Source organism: Palaemon carinicauda, chromosome 30 (assembly GCF_036898095.1).
Source record: "Palaemon carinicauda isolate YSFRI2023 chromosome 30, ASM3689809v2, whole genome shotgun sequence".
Classification (NCBI taxonomy): domain Eukaryota; kingdom Metazoa; phylum Arthropoda; class Malacostraca; order Decapoda; family Palaemonidae; genus Palaemon; species Palaemon carinicauda.
This window is the reverse complement of record NC_090754.1, coordinates 36,957,201-36,979,617: the sequence shown is the minus strand read 5'-3', so window position 1 is coordinate 36,979,617 and position 22,417 is coordinate 36,957,201. Positions and strand designations below refer to the sequence as shown.

The 22,417-nt window shown below is 43.7% G+C and overlaps 1 long non-coding RNA gene across 1 annotated transcript in view; it reads right to left on the bottom strand.

The window, feature by feature from the left end:
• The window catches only part of LOC137623711 (uncharacterized), a 76,955-nt gene that overhangs the window by 5,601 nt on the left and 48,937 nt on the right, over positions 1-22,417 (bottom strand). Inside the window, exon 2 of the long non-coding RNA XR_011040624.1 lies at positions 20,378-20,560. This is a non-coding gene — a long non-coding RNA (uncharacterized lncRNA). The remainder of the gene's footprint in view (positions 1-20,377; positions 20,561-22,417) is intronic.

Genomic DNA, 22,417 nt, shown 5'->3' with positions numbered 1-22,417 from the left:
GTTGTCAGTCTGGGGGGTACGATAATTCCAAGCTCACCCCACACAATGGGGAATACGCCATATCTACAGCCGCTCTCATCGTTGCCTTGTCTATTATGGATAAATGGACAGGTCTTACTATTCAAACTGACAAAGAAGGTTCGGCCATACTGGCTCTTAAAGAGCCGGACCCCACCTCAGGGAGACCCTAGCCTCGATTTATCCCACTGAGGCTTTGTTTCGGATATTCAGGAAGAACCAATCTCTGCCCTTCCAATTCAACCTACACGTTTGGTGGTCTGATCGGGTTAGTTGTGGGAAATACGTTCTGTCGGAGACCTCTATCAGACAGGAATCGATAGTCGGTTACCCACTCGTCATCACAGTCTTCCTCTGATTCGACGTCTATGCATCCGAATCCCCCTCATCAGGTGGTCTACCTCACTGATTCCCCAGGTACACAGCCCAACCCCGTTGGGATGTCCTCGCCTGCATACAGCCCTAGATCCGAACCCTCAGGCTCCTTTCGTGGACACCAGAGAGGAAGCTACAGGAGTAGAAGACAGTCCCGCCATCGAGGCGGACCTAGAAAAAAGGGGGCTCGGAGAAGGAAAGGACCTAGATTCACTCCCTCACAACGAGGTGGTCCCGGTAGGGGGGGAGACTTTACCATTTTCAAGTCCATTGGACTTTCGGTCTGGTGGCTCATAGCATAATCTCTAAAGGTTTGAGGTGAAAATGGCCACAAGGTCCTCCTCCTCCACCAGTGACCTTCTCCCAGAAATCCACTCCCATCCTGAAAGAGTACACCACAGAGTTACTCAAGAAGAAAGCAATCAAACGGGATCGATCACTGAAGTTCCAAGGCCGCCTGTTCACAATTCCGAAGAAAGGCTTGTCGGCATTGAGAGTGGACCTGGACTTGTCAAGCTAAACTCTTACATTCTCTGCGACAAGTTCCGGATGTTGACTATCTCTCAGGTACGGACCTTACTTCCCCGTGGGGCTGTCACCACCTCTGTCGATCTTACCGACAACTATTAGCTTGCACCTATAGTTCGAAACTTCTCTTCTTATCTGGGTTTCCGTCTAGGCAGGAAAGCCTTTGCGTTCAAGACATGCCCTTCGGCCTCATCATTGATCCCAGGATATTCACGAAACTGGGAGAGACAGTGTTAGGACAACTCAGGAACCAAGAGATACCGATCATTGCTTATCTGGCCGGTTGGCTCATTTGGGCCCAGCCGGTCATAGAAGGCAACAGAGCTACGGCGGAATTACTTCGATTTCTCTACAACCTGTGATTTCGGGTCAATCTCCAAAAGTCTCGCCTGCAACCATCAGGCCACTTAGAATGGTTAGCCATTCAGTGGGACCTTTCGAAGCACACATTGTCTCTCCCTTCCAAAAGGGTAAGAGGAATAGTTTCCAAGATCAAGAATTTTCTCAAACACAAACAGGTGTCCAGGAGAGCCTTAGAAAGTATCCTCGGCCTTCTCCAATTCACTTCAGTAACAGATCTCCTATTAAAAGCCAAACTCAAAGACATCAATCGAGTTGGAGAAAGAGAGCTACAGTACCTATAAGAGACAAGGTCTCAAAGATCCCCTCTGTCTTGAAAATGAGACTACTGTACGCCCATGGTCCGAACCGAAGAACCTCTCCAAATCGGTTCCTCTACAATTCCCAATCCCACAAGTGACATTCCATACAGCCGCGTCTCTAAGTGGATGGGGGGATTACTCCGAACATCAGATGTTTCATGGCTCTTGGTCACCCGCCATGAAACAGTCCCATATCAATGTTCTCGAAGCCATGGCAGTGTTCTTGACCCTGAAGAGAGACTCTCCTCCGAGGTCGACCCACATCAGAGTAGTGTCAGACAGCACAGACGTAGTACACTACGCCAACAGGGGAGGATCCAAGTCACCCAACCTGAATCAGAACCTGGTCACTATCTTCGACTGGGCAACAGAAAAGAACTGGTTCCTGTCAGCAACTCACCTAGCGGGAGGCCAGAATGTGAGAGCGGACTCACTATCCAGGACGAATCCACTGGAGTCAGAATGGTCTCTAGACATAATTTCATTCCGGTGATACTCGGGCTGGTTCCGGGCCTCCAGGTAGATCTATTCGCAACTCAGATGAATCACAAACTTCCCTGTTATGTGACCCCAACCTTGGACCCTCGGGCTTATGCCATGGACGCATTACCCCGGGATTGGAACCATTAGAAGAAGATTTCCCTATTTCCCCTAGTGAATCTTCTAAAGAAACTTTTACACAAACTACGCTCCTTCCGGGGCGCAGTGGTTTTAGTACCACCTCACTGGCTAAGAACAGTTGGTTTCCTCTCCTCCTCGAGTTGAAACTCCGTCCCATCCGGATCCCGTTCCTCAAACTGACCCAAGTAATCCAAACTCACAGTGTCAGATTACTCAAGGATAGCCAAAACTCTAACTTTGTGGACTACAGGAAGTTTGCAGCTCGTAGAGACGCGAACATTGAACCGGAAAACGATCTCTTCATCGAATCGGACAAAAGGGACTCGACAATTCGTCAATATTATTCGGCCGTTAACAACTAGCAGATTCCCTAAGAGTTCAGACCATACTCGTATGTCCCCGAATTTAGCCATCTCTTTCTTGAGGTTCCTATTTGACAAAGGCCTAACAGTTAGCACTTTAACCACCATCAAGTCAGTTTTGAAGAAGCTCTTCCTTGTTGGGTTCAACATTAACCTAGCTGATTCCTATTTCTCATCAATTCCAAAAACATGTGCTAGGCTTCGACCTTCGGTTCGGCCACAAAAGGACTCTTGATCTCTGAACGGTGTTCTCAAACTTGCGACGGACACGGACAATGAATCCTGCTCTTATATCACTCTTCTTAGGAAGACTTTATTTCTAACGGCTATGGCCTCAGGTGTTGGAACATCAGAACTAGCAGCTCTCTCACGAAACCCGGAAAACAGATTTCCTCCCTTCAGCGAAGTACTCCCTTTTCCAGACAAAGCTTTCCTAGCTAAAAAATGAGGATCCGCAAAATAGGTGCTCCCTCGGAAGATTATTCTTCTTCCCCAGGATCTTTTCTCCGTGTACAGTCACTACTCTCAAGGCCTTTTTAGCTAGAACTGCCACCCGCCCGTCTGGCCCCCTTGGTTATCAGGGAACAAGGAGGTACTATTTCCATTCACAGTATCAGGCAACAAATCCTCTACTTCATTAAACATACTAATCCGGAATTATTTCCCCAGGCTCATGATATACGGACAGTAGATACCTCCAACAGTGACTTCCAGAACAGGGACTTTGATGATTTTAAAAAATATACGGGTTGGAAATCCACTATGGTTGTCAAACGCCACTATCTAAAGATCTTACAGGCCCTTTAATACCCGACGATGGCAGCGGGGAGCCTTATCCCTCCCCATTAATCTCTTCTTCTTCCTTTCTTCCATCTCTTCTCTTCTCCCTCCTACCCGCCACTCACACCACGTCGCCACTCTCCTGGGTAGTTCGTTAGCCCTATGATATTTGCCTTGTTTAATTTCTATGGTTTAACTGTTATTGTAGTTACCGTTCCTTTAATGTTTAGATATGCTTAGACATGTAAGGTTTGATGCCTTTTGCGATTCGACACTCAGTTGGTTCCTTGTCGTCATAATTATTTAGCCTTACGTTCCCTATGTTATTTGGCTAGTTGGTAATTGGACGGTTACTTACATTATTATATCATATTATTGTCGTACATGGTGATTGTATTCTCCTCATTATATTATTATTTTAATGGGCTTGGAAGGCATTCTCTGGTACATTTTCACCGGCCGTCACAGGTCGACCCAGAAAAGGGATTTTGACGAAGGAAAAATTTATTTCTGGGGAGAGACCTGTGACGCCCGGTGAAACCCTTCCCGGTTATTTTTGTACGGACCCACCCTTTCCTTGCCAAGCCATATGTTCTTGCAGAAGGATGACCTGGTGAGCGCAAGTGGTAGGTGTCGGTAGGGTAACCCAACTGTATTCTCTAGGGCCTGTCACGGCCCTCCCCCTTTTATGAAGGGATTATCTAAATGGAAGACAGCCTGTGAATAGTGTTTTACAAACGCCCTTGTTAGATATACGACACCAACAAGGTGCTCACGCGAGGGTTGTAACCTCTGCATTCCATGCTTTTATCTTTCTCTAGTATATTTGGAAGATTTATATTAGGAAAGAAGGACTTTCACCGGGCGTCACAGGTCTCTCCCCAGAAATAGATTTTTCCTTCGTCAAAATCCCTTTTCTGTACAGCATTGGAGATTGTAAGGGCATCACATGCTCCAAGGCCTTTACGAAAACCAAATTGCAAACTAGAGAATAAATGATTACCCAGCAAACCTATTAAGACGTTTTGCCAGAAGACGTTCAAAAACTTTAGATAATATGGGAGTTATGGAAATTGGGCGGTAATTAGTGAGACTTGAGCTACCACAAACAAATTTCCATAGAGGAATAACATTACCAATTCTCCAATAAGTCCTAAAAGCTCCTCTACTTGCTAACTTGCGCAAAATAACAGATAACTTTGGAGCTAAGAAATCTGCTGTCTTTATAAAAAACAAAGGAAAAATACCATTTGGGTCTACACCTCCATAAGCATCAAGGTCCACCAACAGAGCTTTAATCTCACAAGATCAAAAAGCTAAACTAGTTAGTTTAGCCTAAGGAAAACAGGAATGAGGAAGTTCAAGTTTTTCATTACTCTGTTTACTGTCAAAAACATCAGCCAAAAGGGTTGCCTTTTACTTTGAACAGTGAGTGACTCAGCCATTTGGTTTAAGTAAAGGAGGAACTGTTGCATCCACACCAAAGAGTGCAGATTTAAGGGTAGACCACCATTTATGTTCCTGAGTTGTACTTGAAAGTGTTTCTTTTATGGTTAAATTGTACTCCTTTTCAGTTGAGGCATAAACTCTCTGAGCAAAAGCTCAAAGCTGAGTATAGTTGTTCCAGGTCAAATCTGATCTGTTACCCTTCCAAAGGTGATATGCCTCCTGCTTCTCCAAATAAGCACGTCTACAATCATCATTGAACCACGGTTTGTCCTTCACTCAGTACCTTAGCACACAAGATGGGATACGCCTATCAATTATGTGGAAAGGTACATCAGCATCCTGGAAAGTAAGGATAATCATTGATGTTCCAGGGACTTTATGCACTTTCCATACAGTTAAAGAACACATGGCCAGTATCTCTTCTTCCGTAAACTCATGCAGGTCAGCTGGTAGAACGATCAGGAACCGAGATGTGCCCTTTGGAAAGGCGAATATCCACTGTAATGTCGTCAGGAGAAAGTTCAGGAACCAATGCCGCCCAGTAGCAATCCTCCGAAGAGTAATCTCTATGAGTGGCCCCTCTCGCGAACGAGAGAGGTGATCACTTTGCAGGAGAGACTTGCCTAAGACTATGCTCCGCCCCCGAAGGAAGAGAGATTCAGCAAAGGGCGAGTGTAGTCTAGGCGAAGACAGCAACAGCAGTCGGATTCGATGAAGTGATGAAGATGCAGGAAGTTCTCCCTCGGAAGGGAGAAACAACCTCACACCTGGTGAGGAAACTCTCCCTCGGAAGGGAAAGTTGTCCAACCCCTGGAGGCAAACCTCCTGGTAGAGCTCTAAGATGATCTGACGAGAGCGCTACCTGAGGAAGCGTAGCCGGAGCTAGTTCCTCGAAGATAAAGTGCTGATCAGGTGTTGCCACGGGCATACTTCTAAGAGAAGGGATGACGCCAATGATGACGTCCTTTAAGGGACAGCAGTGACAACAGATTCCCCAGGCCTGAACAGAACGGCCCTGCTTCGTCGGCACTTAGTCAAACGAAGAAAACTGCATCGCTAGCTGAGGAAAAATGAAATAAATCATGTAACAGAAAATTCCCTAGAGAGGAACACCTAGTCCGCGATGGGAAGAGGGACCACCGAGGGAACAAACATAAAAAAGTTTTGCGCCCTCCCTTCCCCAGTCGACGTCGACGGGAGAAGGGGAGCGGAGAGTAACTGTAATAAAACAAGAATTACAAGTATTTAAATCAGCTAAAAATATTCACTAATAGGAAGAACCACTGATCCTCCGAAGGGAAGTGTTCCCCACGGAGAAGAAGCTGAAAAGTTAAAATTACAACGGTTATAATTTCACTTAAATAATTGAGAAAAACAATCGGAAGCGTAACCTAACCCACGAACGGGAAAGGTACTTCCCTCATTAGTACACTGTCAAGAGGCCCATAAAAGGTGAACGGTCTTGAGAAGAGAAAGACCGTAGTTAATCTCTGAGAGGCCACACTCCCTTCGCTCAGTAATCCATGTTTTCCGTAGGAAGAGAGAAGGGCGAAGACAACAGTTGAACGAGGAGGGTCCAAACGATGACGATACCCCTCCGGCGGCAGCCAAGTCAACGGTAGGTTACATGTCGATGGGAAGACCGATGGACCAGGGGGAGAGGTCGGAAGGGAAGGTTCCCTGGCCTTGTGCAAGTGTCTTGAGAACCTGTCATATAAGTATCACACGCATAGCACAAACACTGAAAAGGAAACTTACAACATTTCTATACATATATATATATATATATATATATATATATATATATATATATATATATATATATATATATATATATATACATAAACATTAAGAATGTTTTCATATACTGTATATATATACATATAAGAAAAAGTAAGTTGAAAGACAAAAATTAATGGCAGTCCAGAATAGGCGAGGAGGAAGAGCGGATACAACCGTTCTCCATCCGAGCCAAAAGTAAAGTGAGCTAAACATCGGTGTGTGAGTGGGAGTGGTAGCAAGCTACACCCCCTAACCCCCACTAACTAGCGGTGTGCGTAATTAACCCTCGCTAAATTTTAATGGCTCGTCATTTCAGCTTCACAGAAAGTAATACCCCTAATAAATAGTGTGGTTCGTATTCCAGTTACGGAACTATGTGTGTTTCCTGGGAAACTATAGTCTCCCAAATTGAATTGAATTGAATATGGGATTTAGGCATTAAGCCAAGCACTGGGGCATCAAAGGCCATTCAGCGCTATATAACGAAAATCATTCAATCATATCTGTACACTCACACCATTTAGTATCATTTTAACCTTTAATACAAATCGTAACACTTTCATACAATAAAATCTAGATGTGAAATAAATAGGGATTAAAAGGGTAAAATAAATAAATAAATTAATAAAATCAATTATAGCTCGTAATATAACCCAATACTTTGTATAAATTTTCTCAAGTTCAGGGTATTACAGTTTTCCCCCAGTATATCTCTTAATAGTTTGTCCTGGAGTAAATGTGTCCTCCTCTGGAGATTAAAAAAAGGACAATCGACTAAAATATGTTTAACATCCATTGTCACTTGACAGGTATTACAAAGAGGGGCCTGTCTCCCTTCCCCACTCTTCATTAAATAATTGTGCGTTGCATGTGTATGGCCAATACGCAGCCTAGTTAAAATAATGGTATCCCTTCTACTTGTAGAATTACAAGATGACCATTTATCCACCAATGGGTGGATTTGTTTCAATTTTGTATTGGTGGTCAGTTCAGACCATCGAGCTTGCCACTTATTTTTACAGTAAAGATGAATCTCACTTTTAAGATCTTTGTAAGGAATACTCAAGGGGGATGGATTACTTAGCCCTGAAGCTTCCTTTGCTGCCTTATCTACTTGTTCATTCCCATCCACCCCAACATGGGCAGGGACCCAACAGAAGTGAACACTGATACTCTTCCTAGATTTCAGAAGTACTAAACAGTCCTGCACCTCTTGTACTAGATGATGGCCTGGCATAATTTGTTTTAATGAGAGTAAAACACTATTGGAATCCGTAAAAATTGTATAAAAACTATTTTGGTTGCCATTTTTAAAAATATGTTGGACTGCGAGAATTATTGCGTACAGCTCAGCAGTAAAAATTGAACAAGAGTATGGGAGTTTCCTTCTAATAACAATATCCCCCACCACAGCTGCACTTCCAACTCCTGCACCCGATTTGGAGCCATCTGTAAAAACATGTTTCCCATGATGTTGAGCAGCATGATTTAAAAACTCACTTTTCATTACCCTACTAGGTAAGGTATTTTTCCCTCCTGCCGTAAAATGTTATTTTCATTAGTAAAATAAATTTTTGAATATACTTACCCGATAATCATGTAGCTGTCAACTCCGTTGCCCGACAGAATTCTACGGGAGGGATACGCCAGCTATCACTATACTAGAAGGGGGTGTACTCACAAGCGCCACCTGTGGCCAGGTACTACAGTACTTGTTGTTGACGCCACCTCACTTTTTCCTCGGTCCACTGGTTCTCTATGGGGAGGAAGGGTGGGTCAATTAAATCATGATTATCGGGTAAGTATATTCAAAAATTTATTTTACTAATGAAAATAACATTTTTCAATATTAAACTTACCCGATAATCATGTAGCTGATTCACACCCAGGGGGGTGGGTGAAAAACCAGTGTACAAGACTAAAGGATAGCTAAGTATCCCGTATTTCATATAATCAGTTATCCACAATAACAATGAAATAATAAGTACCTGGTAAGGAAGTCGACTTGAACCGTTACTCTGCCTTTAATAAGATCGTCTTCCTTACTGAGCGCAGCGTTCCTCTTGGAAGGCTGAATCAACTCAAAGGTGCTAAAGTATACAGGGCTGCAACCCATACTAAAGGACCTCATCACAACCTTTAACCTCGGCGCTTCTCAAGAAAGAATTGACCACCCGCCAAATCAACAAGGATGTGGAAGGCTTCTTAGCCGACCGTACAACCCATAAAAAGTATTCATGAGAAAGGTTAAAAGGTTATGGGATTATGGGAATGTAGTGGCTGAGCCCTCGCCTACTACTGCATTCGTTGCTACGAATGGTCCCAGGGTGTAGCAGTACTCGTAAAGAGACTGGACATCTTTGAGATAGAATGATGCGAACACTGACTTGCTTCTCCAATAGGTTGCATCCATAACACTCTGCAGAGAATGGCTCTGTTTGAAGGCCACTGAAGTAGCCACAGCTCCCACTTCATGTGTCCTTACCTTCAGCAAAGCAAGGTCTTCTTCCTTCAGATGAGAATGTGTTTCTCTAATCAGAAGCCTGAATAGTAAGAAACTGAGTTCTTAGAACTTGGAAAAGAAGGTTTCTTGATAGCACACTATAAGGCTTCTGATTGTCCTTGTAAAGGTTAAGACCTTTTTAGATAGTACCTAAGAGCTCTAACTGGGCAAAGTACTCTCTTCAGTTCATTCCCCACCAAGTTGGACAGGCTTGGGATCTCGAACGACTTAGGCCAAGGACGTGAAGGAAGCTCGTTTAGCAAAAACCGAGCTGCAAGGAACATGTAGCCGTTTCAGATGTGAAAACAATGATCCTGCTGAAGGCGTGGATCTCACTTACTCTTTTAGCTGTTGTCAAGCACACGAGGAAAAGAGTTTTTAATGTGAGGTCCTAAAAAGAGGCTGATTGGAGAGGTTCAAATCTTGATGACATAAGGAACCTTAGGACCACGTCTAGATTCCAGCCTGGAGTGGACAACCGACGTTCCTTTGAGGTCTCAAAAGACCTAGGGAGGTCCTGTAGATCTTTGTTGGTGGAAAGATCCAAGCCTCTGTGGCGGAAAACCGCTGCCAACATACTTCTGTAACCCTTGATCGTAGGAACTGAAAGGGATCTTACTTTCCTTAGATATAACAGGAAGTCAGCAATCTGGGTTACAGTGGTACTGGTTGAGGAAACTGCATTGGTCTTGTACCAGCTACGGAAGACTTCCCCTTGAGACTGATAGATTCTGAGAGTGGATGTTCTCCTTGCTTTGGCAATCGCTCTGGCTGCCTCCTTCGAAAAGCCCCTAGCTCTTGAGAGTCTTTCGAAAGTCTGAAGGCAGTCAGACGAAGAGCGTGGAGGATTGGGTGTACCTTCTTTACGTGAGGTAGACTTAGAAGGTTCATTCCTAGAGGAAGAGTCCTGGGAATGTCGACCAGCCATTGCAGTACCTCTAAGAACCATTCTCTCGCGGGCCAGAGCGGAGCCAACCAACGTCAGCCGTGTCCCTTTGTGAGAGGAGAACTTCTGAAGTACCCTGTTGACAATCTTGAACGGCGGGAATGCATACAGGTCGAGATGGAACCAATCCAGCAGAAAAGCATCCACGTGAACTGCTGCTGGGTCTGGAATCGAAGAACAATACAACAGGAGTCTCTAGGTTATCGAGGTAGCGAACAGATCTATGGTTGGCTGACCCCACAGGGCCCAAAGTCTGCTGCAAACATTCTTGAGAAGGGTCCACTCTGAGGGGATGACCTGACCCTTCCGGCTGAGGTGATCTGCCATGACATTCAAACCGCCCTGAATGAACCTCGTTACCAGTTAGCTTTCGATCTTTAGACCAGATGAGTAGGTCCCTTGCGATCTAGAACAACTTCCACGAAAGAGTCCCTCCCTGCTTGAAGATGTAAGCCAGGGCTGTGGTGTTGTCAGAGTCCACCTCCACCACTTTGTTAAGCTGGAGGGACTTGAAGTTTATCAAGGCCAGAATAACCGCCAACAACTCCTTGCAATTGATGTGAAGTGTCCTTTGCTCCTGATTCCATGTTCCCGAGCATTCTTGTCCGTCCAAAGTCGCACCCCAGCCCGTGTCTGATGCGTCCGAGAGGAGACGGCGGTCGTGTTTCTGAACAGCCAAAGGTAGACTTCCTTGAGAAGAAAGCTGTTCTTACACCACGCGAGAGAAGACCTCCTCTCTTCGGAAACAGGAACTGAGACCGCTCTAGCGTCATGTCCTTTATCCAGTGAGCAGCTAGATGATACTGAAGGGGGGGGAGGTGGAGTCTCCCTAACACGATGAACAGGGCCAGCGATGAAAGTGTCCCTGTTAGACTCATCCACTACCTGACTGAGCATCGGTTCCTTCTCAGCATGCTCTGGATGCATTCTAGGGCTTGGAAGATCCTTGGGGCCGACGGAAAAGCCCGAAAAGCTCGACTCTGAAGATCCATACCCAAGGAGACAATGGTCTGGGATGGGACGAGCTGAGACTCCTCAAAACTGACCAGGAGGCCCAGTTCCTTGGTCAGATCCATAGTCCATTTGAAAATCTCCAGACAGCGACGACTTGTGGGAGCTCTTAAAAGCCAGTCGTCTGACGGAGCCGGACACAAGATCATGGTACTGCTGCACAGTCTGTGAACTGTCAACCATGGGCAAGCGAGGAAGTACAGTGACAACCCGAATCTGTCTAGACTGTCTGGGTCGTACAGACAACTCCTTATCGGGTTGCTGAGGTTGCCGCACTGCGTCACAACAAGTCACTTCTGCTGGTTGTTGAACGTCTTCCCCGTGACACATTGACTCCGTAAACAAAAAATCCTCTAACAAGGACTAAGCTTGGACTGCATGTCTTGCAACACAGCTCAAGGTCTATGGGAGCAGGTGTGGTAACAGACGGGATTAGCGACTGAAGTGGAACCATTACCTTCCCTGGAAGCATGTTATGCTTAAATAAAAGTCCATAGGAGGCTACGCAGCTAAAGGCTCCCTCCAAATGACAGAGTCCTCAAGGGAATATCAGAAGGAGGGAGAAAAGAACTTTCTCATCTACAGGGACCATATCCTAGAAAAGCTAAGTTCTCTCAGTGAGGGTTTCACTGGTGCAAAAGCAGCAGACTAGAAGGCAACGTTATGAAACTGCTTGACAGTCTAGTGAGTTGGCAACAACCAAAGATGTGTGACTGAGAAGCATGCGGTAAGGTATGCAGAGCATGTTGTATGCAGAGTATGCTGTATGCAGAGCATGCTGTATGTAGAGCATGTTGTATGCAGAGCATGCTGAATGCAGAGCATGCTGTATGCAGAGCATGTTGTATGCAGAGCATGCTGAATGCAGAGCATGCTGTATGCAGAGCATGTTGTATGCAGAGCATGCTGTATGCAGAGCATGCTGTATGTAGAGCATGTTGTATGCAGAGCATGCTGAATGCAGAGCATGCTGTATGCAGAGCATGTTGTATGCAGAGCATGCTGTAAGCAGAGCATGCTGTATGTAGAGCATGCTGTAAGGTAAGCAGAGCGTGTGCATGGCGTTTAACATTTCTCAGAAATTCCATGACCAGTGCTAGAGTGCTTTATGCATGCTTGCATGGGGTTTTAATATCAACATAATATTTACCTTACATTCATAACTCATGATTCATATTTTTGCCATATTTTTAAAAATATATTGCAAGGAATACAAATATATTTTTATAAGTAATACAAATAACCTCCATTATCATAATGTTTGAAAATGGAGGTAAGGTATGCTGAACAGCAGAGTCAGAACGAGCTGGAACAACAATAGTTGTGGTTTCCTCTTCAAGACTCTGTGAGGGAACACCTGAGGCTCAGTCTGCAAAGGCTGATCAAAGGAAGTAGCAGAAGGTAGGCGCATGGGTGGAGGAGGCTGACTCCTGGCATGAGTGGCTGAACTCAAGGGTTGCGCTTGCTGAGTGGTTGGCGGATGCGCAGTAGCAAGTTCCTGAGGAACGAGTTGAGGTTCCTGCGGTGTGAGCTGAGAGCGAAAAGGTAGTGGCTGCGCAGAACGCAGTAAAAAGTCTCGCAAGTTGAGGCTCCTGAGGCGCAAGGCTAAGGTGTTGAGGTGCTTGCCTTGAGGAGGGTTGAGCTCGCTGCAGCGAGAGCTGAGGAGACTGACTCATGGATGGGAGAGGTTGTTGTACCTCAAGCGAGTGTTGCCTCACTGGTGGAACAGCAAGTGGAAGCGGAGGAAGAGAGGTATAAGCCTCCTGTTCCCATTGCTGAGGTTGCCTTAAGGAAGGCGGAGGGAGCTGCACACCACTGGGATCAGTAAACTCATAACGTGGCTCAACATCGTACGCCTGGCAGGCGGTACTGCGGTCAGGCGGAGCGAGCGCAGGCGGAGCGAGCGCAGGCGGAGGCGCAACCTTCTCAGCCCGACACTCACGCATCAAGACTGAAAGTTGTGACTGCATGGACTGCAGTAGAGTCAACTTGGGGTCGGCAGACACTAAGGTCTGCTGAGGTAAAGCCTTAACAGCAGAGATCTGTTGCGGCAGAACCTTACTCCTCTTAGGCGGAGTGCATTCAACTGATGACTGAGGAGAGTCAGAGCTAACCCAATGACTGCATCCGGGTTGTTGAACTCTAACTTCGTACGTCTGGCATAGGTCTGGACTTTACGTTTAAGAGGTCTTGAGACCTGAGACCAGCGTTTTCTCCCCTAAATTTCTTCTGCAGACGAGCAAAATAAGGGCTCAATCGTCTGCGGGTGGGAGTGACGGTCTCGGTAAGACACGCCCGCAACCACCGAGGATACTTCTGTGCGCCGATCAAGGCCTGCTGAACCCTTTTGCCCTTCGACATTGCTTCTCCCCTGGGCTTGGGAGCTTGCAAGAGGTCCCGGACTGGGAGGACGACTGGCGCGCACAGAAGTACCCTCACGCACAACACTGACACACTTTGCGCTAATCACTTATCACTTTGATTTTCTGTTTGCACTTATTTCACTGAACTCGAAACTTTAAGTGGTTTGTACCTGAAACACGCAATTCTATCCTTTCTCAAAAGTTAGTAATTGCGAAAACAGAATTACAATGTAACAGAAAAATCTAATGAAAGATAAATAATTCAGTGGCTGGAAAGAGACTAAACACTAGATCACTCTAGAAACGTTTACCTTCTTCCCCTAAAGAGACTAGGGAGAAGAGCAAAAACGATAACAACGTTACTCGCTTGAATGAAACGTTTATCCTCCTCTTTCTCCCTCCGTCTCTATCTCTCTCTCTCTTGACTTAGAACCTGAGAGAAGAGCCCAATCATATATATCGTTAAAACATATTATTGTTAAAGGAAAAAACTGAAATATTTCCCAAAATGAAAAGTTCCTTTATTAGGATTAAAACCATTAAGTTAAGAAAGAATGAACAAAACGCTAGACACGGTTACTCTTACTGCAACGTGAAACCGTGAAAATTCTTTCTCTATCGTAACGATAGAGCGCAAGTTGAACGTTCTGAACGTCAACAACTGCAGAGACAAAACAAAACGTTAGTTCAACTTTGAAAACAGTACGAGACTATCAAAGAAATTCTTTCAAAGACATTAAAATAGCATAATATGTTAACAGGTAAAACCGAAATGACGGGCTCAATGTTAATTAACTTCGGTACCAAGAAAAGACCGCCTACTATTAGGAAGGTCGAATATAAACAAATATAAAAATTAATTTTAATAAGTTTATAATAAAAGGAAGTTAATCGAAGAGGCCTATAAGAGGCGGAGAGATATAAAATAAATCTATAACTTTTGTTAAGCAAAATTAAGAAAGAGAGTCTATACTCTCTTAGACACCAACACTTCCGTCTAAGGGAAGGGTCGGCCATTTAAAGGTGAAAGAGAGTTCATACTCTCTTCGTCACCATAATTAATCAAATTAATTCCAAAAGCTAACTAAGCTAATATAGAAGTTTCCAGTATAGCGAATAGCTGCAAATTTTAGAGAAATACTTCACCAAACCGTGAACAATACTCCAAAATCATAAGCGTATCCAAGAACGTCTTGCCGGAAGCACGACAGAGGAAAAAGTGAGGTGGCGTCAACAACAAGTACTGTAGTACCTGGCCACAGGTGGCGCTTGTGAGTACACCCCCTTCTAGTATAGTGATAGCTGGCGTATCCCTCCCGTAGAATTCTGTCGGGCAACGGAGTTGACAGCTACATGATTATCGGGTAAGTTTAATATTGAAAAACATACTTTAACAGGTGGATTACACCAAGGAGGAGACTTGGGATATCCTACCTCTGCTATCTGTGCTGTTAACAATCCTACTTCTCTAGCATCATTTTTCAGCTGTACTTCCAAAGCCTTAGGCACTCTAGATCTGTTAGGAGCCCGATCTAAAGGCGCCCTAACATATTTACAGTTAGGATTGTTTCTCACAGCAATGGACCTAGCTAAAAACCTCAAACTCAACTCCTCTCTGCGAATGGAAAGGGGAGGTATGCCAGAATCAACATAGAGACTGTCAATGGGAGATTTTCTGTAAGCACCTGTGCAGATGCGAAGCCCAGCATTGTGAACAATATCAAGTTTTCCAAGTAAAGTCTTTGTAGCTGACCCATATATTTGGCATGCATAGTCTAACTTGCTCAGACACAAAGATGTATAAATTCTAAGCAAAGTTGTTCTATCAGCACCCCAATCAAAATGCGATATCACTTTCAGAATGTTCAGTGACTTCTTAACCCTGATAGATAGGTCATTTATATGGTGACCAAATGTCATTTTCTTGTCGAAAATGACTCCAAGAAACTTGACACTATCCTCATATGGCAAAATACAATCATTTAAGAAAAGGGTGGGGATCTCTTCCCTTTTACGAGTACGAGTAAAGCGAATGGCTTTGGTCTTCTGAGGAGAAAACATGAATCCGCGAGAATTTGCCCATGCGGAAGCAGCATTTATTGCAATTTGAAGATTTTGGCATGCTTGTAGTGCAGATGATCCACTACAATAAATTGCAAAGTCATCGACAAATAGTGATCCTTGTATGCCAGGAGGTATGTGACTAATGAGACTATTAATTGCAACAGCAAACAAGGTCACACTCAATACGCTGCCTTGGGGGACACCTTCTTCTTGCATGTAGGATGAAGATAGTTCTGACCCTACTCTCACTTTAATGGAGCGGTTTGATAAAAATTCTTCAATAAAAGAGAACATATGTCCTCCTATACCCCACGAGGCCAATTGCTTTAAAATACCACCCCTCCATGTGGTGTCATATGCCTTTTCGAGGTCAAAAAAGACACCCACCACCTGGTTTTGGTTAGAAAAAGCATTTGAAATTTCCCTTGATAACATCAGCAAAGGGTCTAGAGTACTTCGGTTCTTCCTAAAACCAAACTGTCTGTTAGATAAAAGATTTTTTGATTCTAGATACCACACAAGTCTGTTGTTGATCATTCTCTCAAATAGTTTGCATATGCAACTGGTCAAGGATATGGGCCTATAACTAGATGGCAGTTCTGGGTCTTTACCAGACTTGTGGCCTGGAATTACAATTGAAGTATGCCAGGAATCAGATGTATGGGAAGCCCATAGACCATTAAAGGTTTCTAATAAAAATTCCTTGGTATCCACTGGAAGATGTGATATCATTTCATACCGGATGCCATCCTCACCTGGGGCAGTTAAAGAAGAGCTGGAGATAGCATTTTGCATCTCCTCCATACTAAAAGGCAGGTTAAAAGCTTCAGTATTTGAAGAAGCAGGAGGAACAACAGATGTTGATGCTCTAATTTGTTGAAATGCTGGGGAATAGTTGTCAGCACTTGATACATGAGCAAAGTGCTTAGCAAGAACCTCTGCTACATCTTTGGGGTCAGATATATATCTATTATTTTCCCTTAATACTGGTAGAGGCTTAGGGACGAATTTACCTTGAAGTTTTCTAATCTTGTCCCATATTTCCTTTGAAGGAGTTTTGGTATTAATATTAGATATATATTTCTTCCAAGATGCTCTCTTTGCTTTTTTAAAAATTCTTTTTTGTTTGGCATAGGCTCTGAGATATGCTATTCTATCTGCTAAATAGTTTGTCCTCAAGTATCTTCTGAAGCAAGTTCGGGTCACTTTTCTTGCGTTGGCACATTCTTTACTCCACCAAGGAACTACAGAGCGATGAGGTAAACCGCATGTTTTAGGTATAAACTTGCTAGCATTATCATCAATAATATTTTCAAGATGTTGATAGGCATGCACTGGAGATGTAAATTCATCATATTCTTTATCAGTGTGTGAACAGTTTTCATAAGCTGCCCAGTCTGCCTCATCTATCTTCCATTTTGGTGGACACTGAGAAGGAAGATTATGGACATAATTTAACATTATTGGCCAATGGTCACTGCCATGTAGGTGTTCATTTACTGACCAAAGGTAGTCCAATCGAATGGATGAGGAACAGATTGACAAATCAATGGCTGATGTAGAGTTGTGGAATACATCATACCTAGTTGGAGAACCATCATTCATTAGTATTACATCATTGTTGTCGATTAATTCTTCAACAAGATTACCCCATCTATCGCACACATTTCCACCCCATAAAGTATGCTTTGCATTAAAATCACCCATTAAAATAAAAGGGGCAGGAAGCTGATTGATCAAGTCTTGGAGGTCAGAAAGTCTAAGCCTTCTTGGATTACCAGCATGATCTAAGAGGAAAAGTTCTAAGGATGGTTCAATATATAGCGAGCATAAAGTAATTTTTTTCCCGATATGAGTTCTAACTGCATATGCCTGTAGTGGTGTATTGAGTGGGATTGTTTCAAATTTTACAGATTTGTGAATAATAAAACCTGTACCACCTTGAGCTCTTGCAGCTTGCAAAGGAGGGGATCTACAAAAATGATAATTGAGTCCAGGATTAAATGGTTTGTCACTGATCTTGGTTTCCTGTAGGCAAATTACCTTCGTGTCTGAGTCCCTGGTTAAAGTTTTTATTTGCTCAATGCTAGTACTTAGACCTCTGCAATTCCACTGGATGATAGACATTATCTTTTGTTATTATTTTTCTTTGTCTCATTTGTCTTTTGGGACTTTTCAGATGAAACCATGTAAGGCCTGGAGATGGAAGGCTTTACTAGGCCACCACTCTTCTTTTCTTTCTTTCTAGGATCTCTATAAGAGTCAACCTTAGGATCATGAGCAGTAGGGCACTTACCTGACTTGGATGAAGGTGAGGATGATGGGGACCTTTTCCTCTTTGGAAGATCTTGTTTTCCAATCTCCATCAAATCAGGTAGAGATTCTGCCTGAGACAATACATTTAAGGTGGTGGAAGCCACATTGGCTTCCTTGGAGGATTGTGCTAGAACTTCAACAGTTCGAGCACTTAACCCAGAAGGCTGGGCTACTACCTCTAGGGGAGATGCTCCTATCGGTGACAATACTTTTGGTGTGTTGGACACCATATTGACCTCTTTGGAGGTTTGTGCTCTGGCTTTTATAGCCTGAGCACTTGACCCAGATGGCTGGGCTACTACCACTGAGGGAGATGCACCTGACGGGCCAGGTGCTGCCACTGGTCCCCCTGTGGTAGTAAGGGGTAGTGGATTATAATCTTTTGTTGGCATCTTAACCGCGCGAGCAAAATTAAGTTGCCGATTGAGTAAATGCTTTGCATAACCTACACTTATATGTTCAGCATTTGCTTTCAAGATTGCAGCTTCTTCATTCTTGTATTCTCTACATCTTTTATCATTTGGTTTATGATTATCTTTACAGTTTGCACAGGTTGTATCTCTGTTGCATTGGCCATGTTCTAACAAAGAACAGTTAATACAGATCTTCGTATTATTGCAGTACCGGGAAGGGTGACCGTACTTGAAACAATTAAAGCATTGTAAAGGCCTAGGTTTATATTCTCGAACACGTACTCTTTCATTCTCAATAATTATATGATCTGGTATAACAGGGGTTTCAAATGTTAAAACTACCATGCTTGTTTGAGGGATCTTACTTACTTTCCAAACATTAGCAGGGCACATGTCCAGAATTTCTGGTTCTGAGAATTCATATAGATCTTTATCAAAAACTACTCCTTTACCATAGCTGAAGCTCATATGTGGTTTAATATCCTTAATAGGATCAATTTCTGCAATCTTCATGCCACAAAGCATGTGAGCTTGAGTATCTGATTTTGCATTAATCAAAACAGATTGCTTACCGTATCTACTAATATCCTTACTTTTAATTAAACCAACTTTTTTTTGTATAAATTTACTAATCTTATAATAGTTATTATTATCTATCTTTCCAGATGCAATTATCCATGTTGGGGGCTTGGGGGTTCTTACTTCTAGAAGTATATGCTCTATTTCTTTTTCCATCCATTCTTCTGGTTTATATACCTCTAGGTGTCTTGGTGCTTTATCACATAAAGCCCCAGAAATCAAACAATTGTCAATTTTTATGCTCTCTAAATTTTTATTTGCTTCTAAAGCAATCTCAAAACTTGAAAATGATACCCAAGCTTCCCAAAAGCCTTTACTACCATTAAGCTCCATTAAAATTTCTTTGATTGCTCCAAATCTACAGAAGGCTTCATGAATTATGTCATAGCTACAACCAATTGGTATGTTTTTTAAGTGGAGAATTTTCAGATTTTTTGTTGGATCTGGTAATGAGCCAGAACCAGAGAGTAAAGTATTACGGTTATTACAAGCATCATTTTCCACCAGTGCCGATAAATTGTCTTTAACAACACTGGTCAAAGAAGTATTGTTGGAGGAATCCTTTTTATTGCCGAGGTTGTCAACAGAGCTTTCCCTATTTAAACAAGCAGAAGTCGTCAACGGTGTCTGGGGTTCGCCATTTGATCCAGGGGTACGGGGAATATTAAGTTTACTCATTAATTATTTTTTCAGGGGGAGGGAAGGGGTCATAATAACAATGAAAAAAAAACAATGGAAAAAAATATAATTTAAGGGAGAGAAAAAATTAAGACTGTCTGAAATTCCAAAGAAGACACCGTTAGCCTTTCCTGGAATTAATTTCTCCACCAATGACACCTGTGAAAGCTGCTTACCAAATGTCCACTCCCTACCCTACCACAAAGGGATGGTACCACTATGATTAGAGTGGCTCAAGTGTATGCCAAACCCGCTTGATGGGACTGAGAGCATTTCAAGAATACAATCATCCCCACTCTAATCATAGTGGCAGGCAAACCGGACAGAATGCCGAGAGTCCTATCTCTATAAAATCGCCAACCCCTGGAATCCGAAGGCCAAATTTCCTAAGAGATAGTTCCGCGTGCCAGTATGGGAATACTGACACTCCTAGGTGTCCAAACATTTTCGGGCAGTTGGCAAGACCACCACAGCTCCCACAATTGATTTTGAAATAAAAACCGATCATGGATACAATGTCCCCTCTAAAAAAACCTGGACAGTGAAATGGGTAAGAGAGTTTTGACAGCAAGGTTGGAGACAGCTGATAATTATGAAGGAGGAATAAGCAATAAGAGGTAATAGAAAAAGAATGAGAGAAATTTAGAGTCAAACTGAGGAAAAGAAATTCCCCAGTTCGAGAGCCCTCTTGCCCGTCACAAGCCTTCAGCACGGGAATGATATGCCGTGCTGAAGCCCAATGACTTCATCAAGGCATTCTCTCGTTAAGAGGGTCTCCCAAATTGAGAAAATATAGAAAAAGGAACAAAAATGGACTTAAGCTAGCATAATCCCACTCACATTATCCAGGTCTTTCTCTTTACTTAGCAATGAGTTTCAACTAATTGCTATAGACAGTCCAATCCCAATACGGTTTCACATACAAACCTATAATTAAAACACTGGCTGAAGTAAAATTTCAATTGCTCCTTTCCAAAGTCTATGAGATCGAAGACTGAGGTCTTTCTGCAGCTACAGGGACTATTAATTCAAGTCCACTCTCTACTCTTAAGTGAATGTAAAATGTAGTTGCTTCCTGCATGAAGTTGTGTAGCTGTTCCTGCTTTTGTTCTGTTGAATTAAAATATCTGCATTACTATAACATTAATTAATGAAAAAATATTTGGTATAAAAATTTACATTAAAGATACTTTTAATGGGTGGAATGAACATACATAAAATGACAAATTCGTCAGTAATTTGTATTTTTCCTAACTATACAAACCTTAGCTATTTAATATGGGTAATAACTTTCGGCGTAGCTGAAATGACGAGCTATTAGAATTTTAACGAGGGTTTACTACGCCACCGCTAGTTAGCGCAGGGTAGGGAGGGTAGCTTGCTAACCCCCCCCCCCACCCACCCACACGCACACACACACTCCTGTACTTGAACTCACTTTGCTTAGAGGTAGGACTTCACGGGGGATAGGGCTGGCGGGCAAGTTTGATTAAATAGCTAAGTTTTGTATAGTTAGGAAATATACAAATTACCTACGCATTTGTCATTTGTTCCGTAACTGAAATACAAACCATGCTATTTAATAAGGGTGACTCACCCCTTAGGAAGGGTGGCAAGTCCCAGCCATACTGACTTTTGGCTTTCCCCGGGGACTCGGTATCTAAGTGTGTCAGGACTCAACAATAAGGAGTCCCAGCACCTCGCTAGAACCTTGCTGTGCAAGGGCTGCGGCCTACGTAAGCTGTGTGTGAAGGTATGAAGTGTGACTCGTCCTAGGAAGTTGACCTGTGGTCCTTTAGATGGAAACTTTAGGCTAGGACTCTCCCAATACCACCTCGTAAGGGTATGGGGACGGGACAGTATTAGCTTAATACAGTACTAGGAACACAAGGAAACATGGTTTACCTGCAGTGGTTCGAGGTCAGCTGTGCAGAGAACCCAGGATGCTGCTTTCCCCAAGATAGGGGAGGACGAAGAAAAGAATAAGGGCCAGACATACCTTTTCATTCATGCAGACTAAGACCGGGTAACAATGCCCTCAACCTTCTGCTACTTGTCCATTAAGGAGCCTGAGGTTTTAAACCAGCTGTTGTGCAGCCACCACAGGGCCAATAGAGAACGTATCGAGCCTCCTGTGGGTCATGTCTTGCAGGTGGTGGGCTGTGAAGGTCGTCTGACGCTTCCACACCCCCGCCTGTAGAACCTGCGTCACTGAAAAGTTCTTCTTGAAGGCCAGGGACGTAGCTACGCCCCTGACATCATATGCTCTAGGGCGATGTGACGGAGGAGGGTCAGGATTCAGGGACAGATGGATCACCCTACGAATCCATGCCGAGATGGTATTCTTGGTAACCCTCCACTTAGTTCTCCCCGTGCTCACAAACAATGCCTGCACTTGGGGACGAACTGCAGCCGTTCTTTTGAGATATAGCCTCAGACTCCTTACTGGACACAGTAGGAGATGGTCTGGGTCATCTGTTACAGAACGAAGACTCGAAATCTGGAAAGAGTCGAACCAAGGGTCCGGCCCTCCCGGATTCTGAGTCTTAGCAACAAACTCAGGGACGAATATGAACGTTACCTCCCCCCCATCCCCTTGAATGGGCGATGTCATGAAAGAGACCATGAAGGTCACTAACTTGCTTGGCCGAGGCCAAAGCTAGTAGGAACACCGTCTTCCAAGTTAGGTGGCGATCTGAAGCCTGGCGTAATGGTTCGTAGGGAGGTCTCTTAAGAGACCTGAGAACTCAAACCACGTTCCATGGAGGAGGTCTCACTTCCGACTGAGGGTAGGTAAGTTCATAACTTCGTATGAGTAGAGAAAGTTCCAGCGAGGAAGAAATGTCCACTCCTTTGAGCCTGAAGGCTAGCCTTAAGGCTGAGCGATAGCCTTTCACTGCTGAGACTGAAAGGCGCATTTCTTCCCGCAAATACACGAAGAACTCCGCTATTGCTGGAATAGTGGTA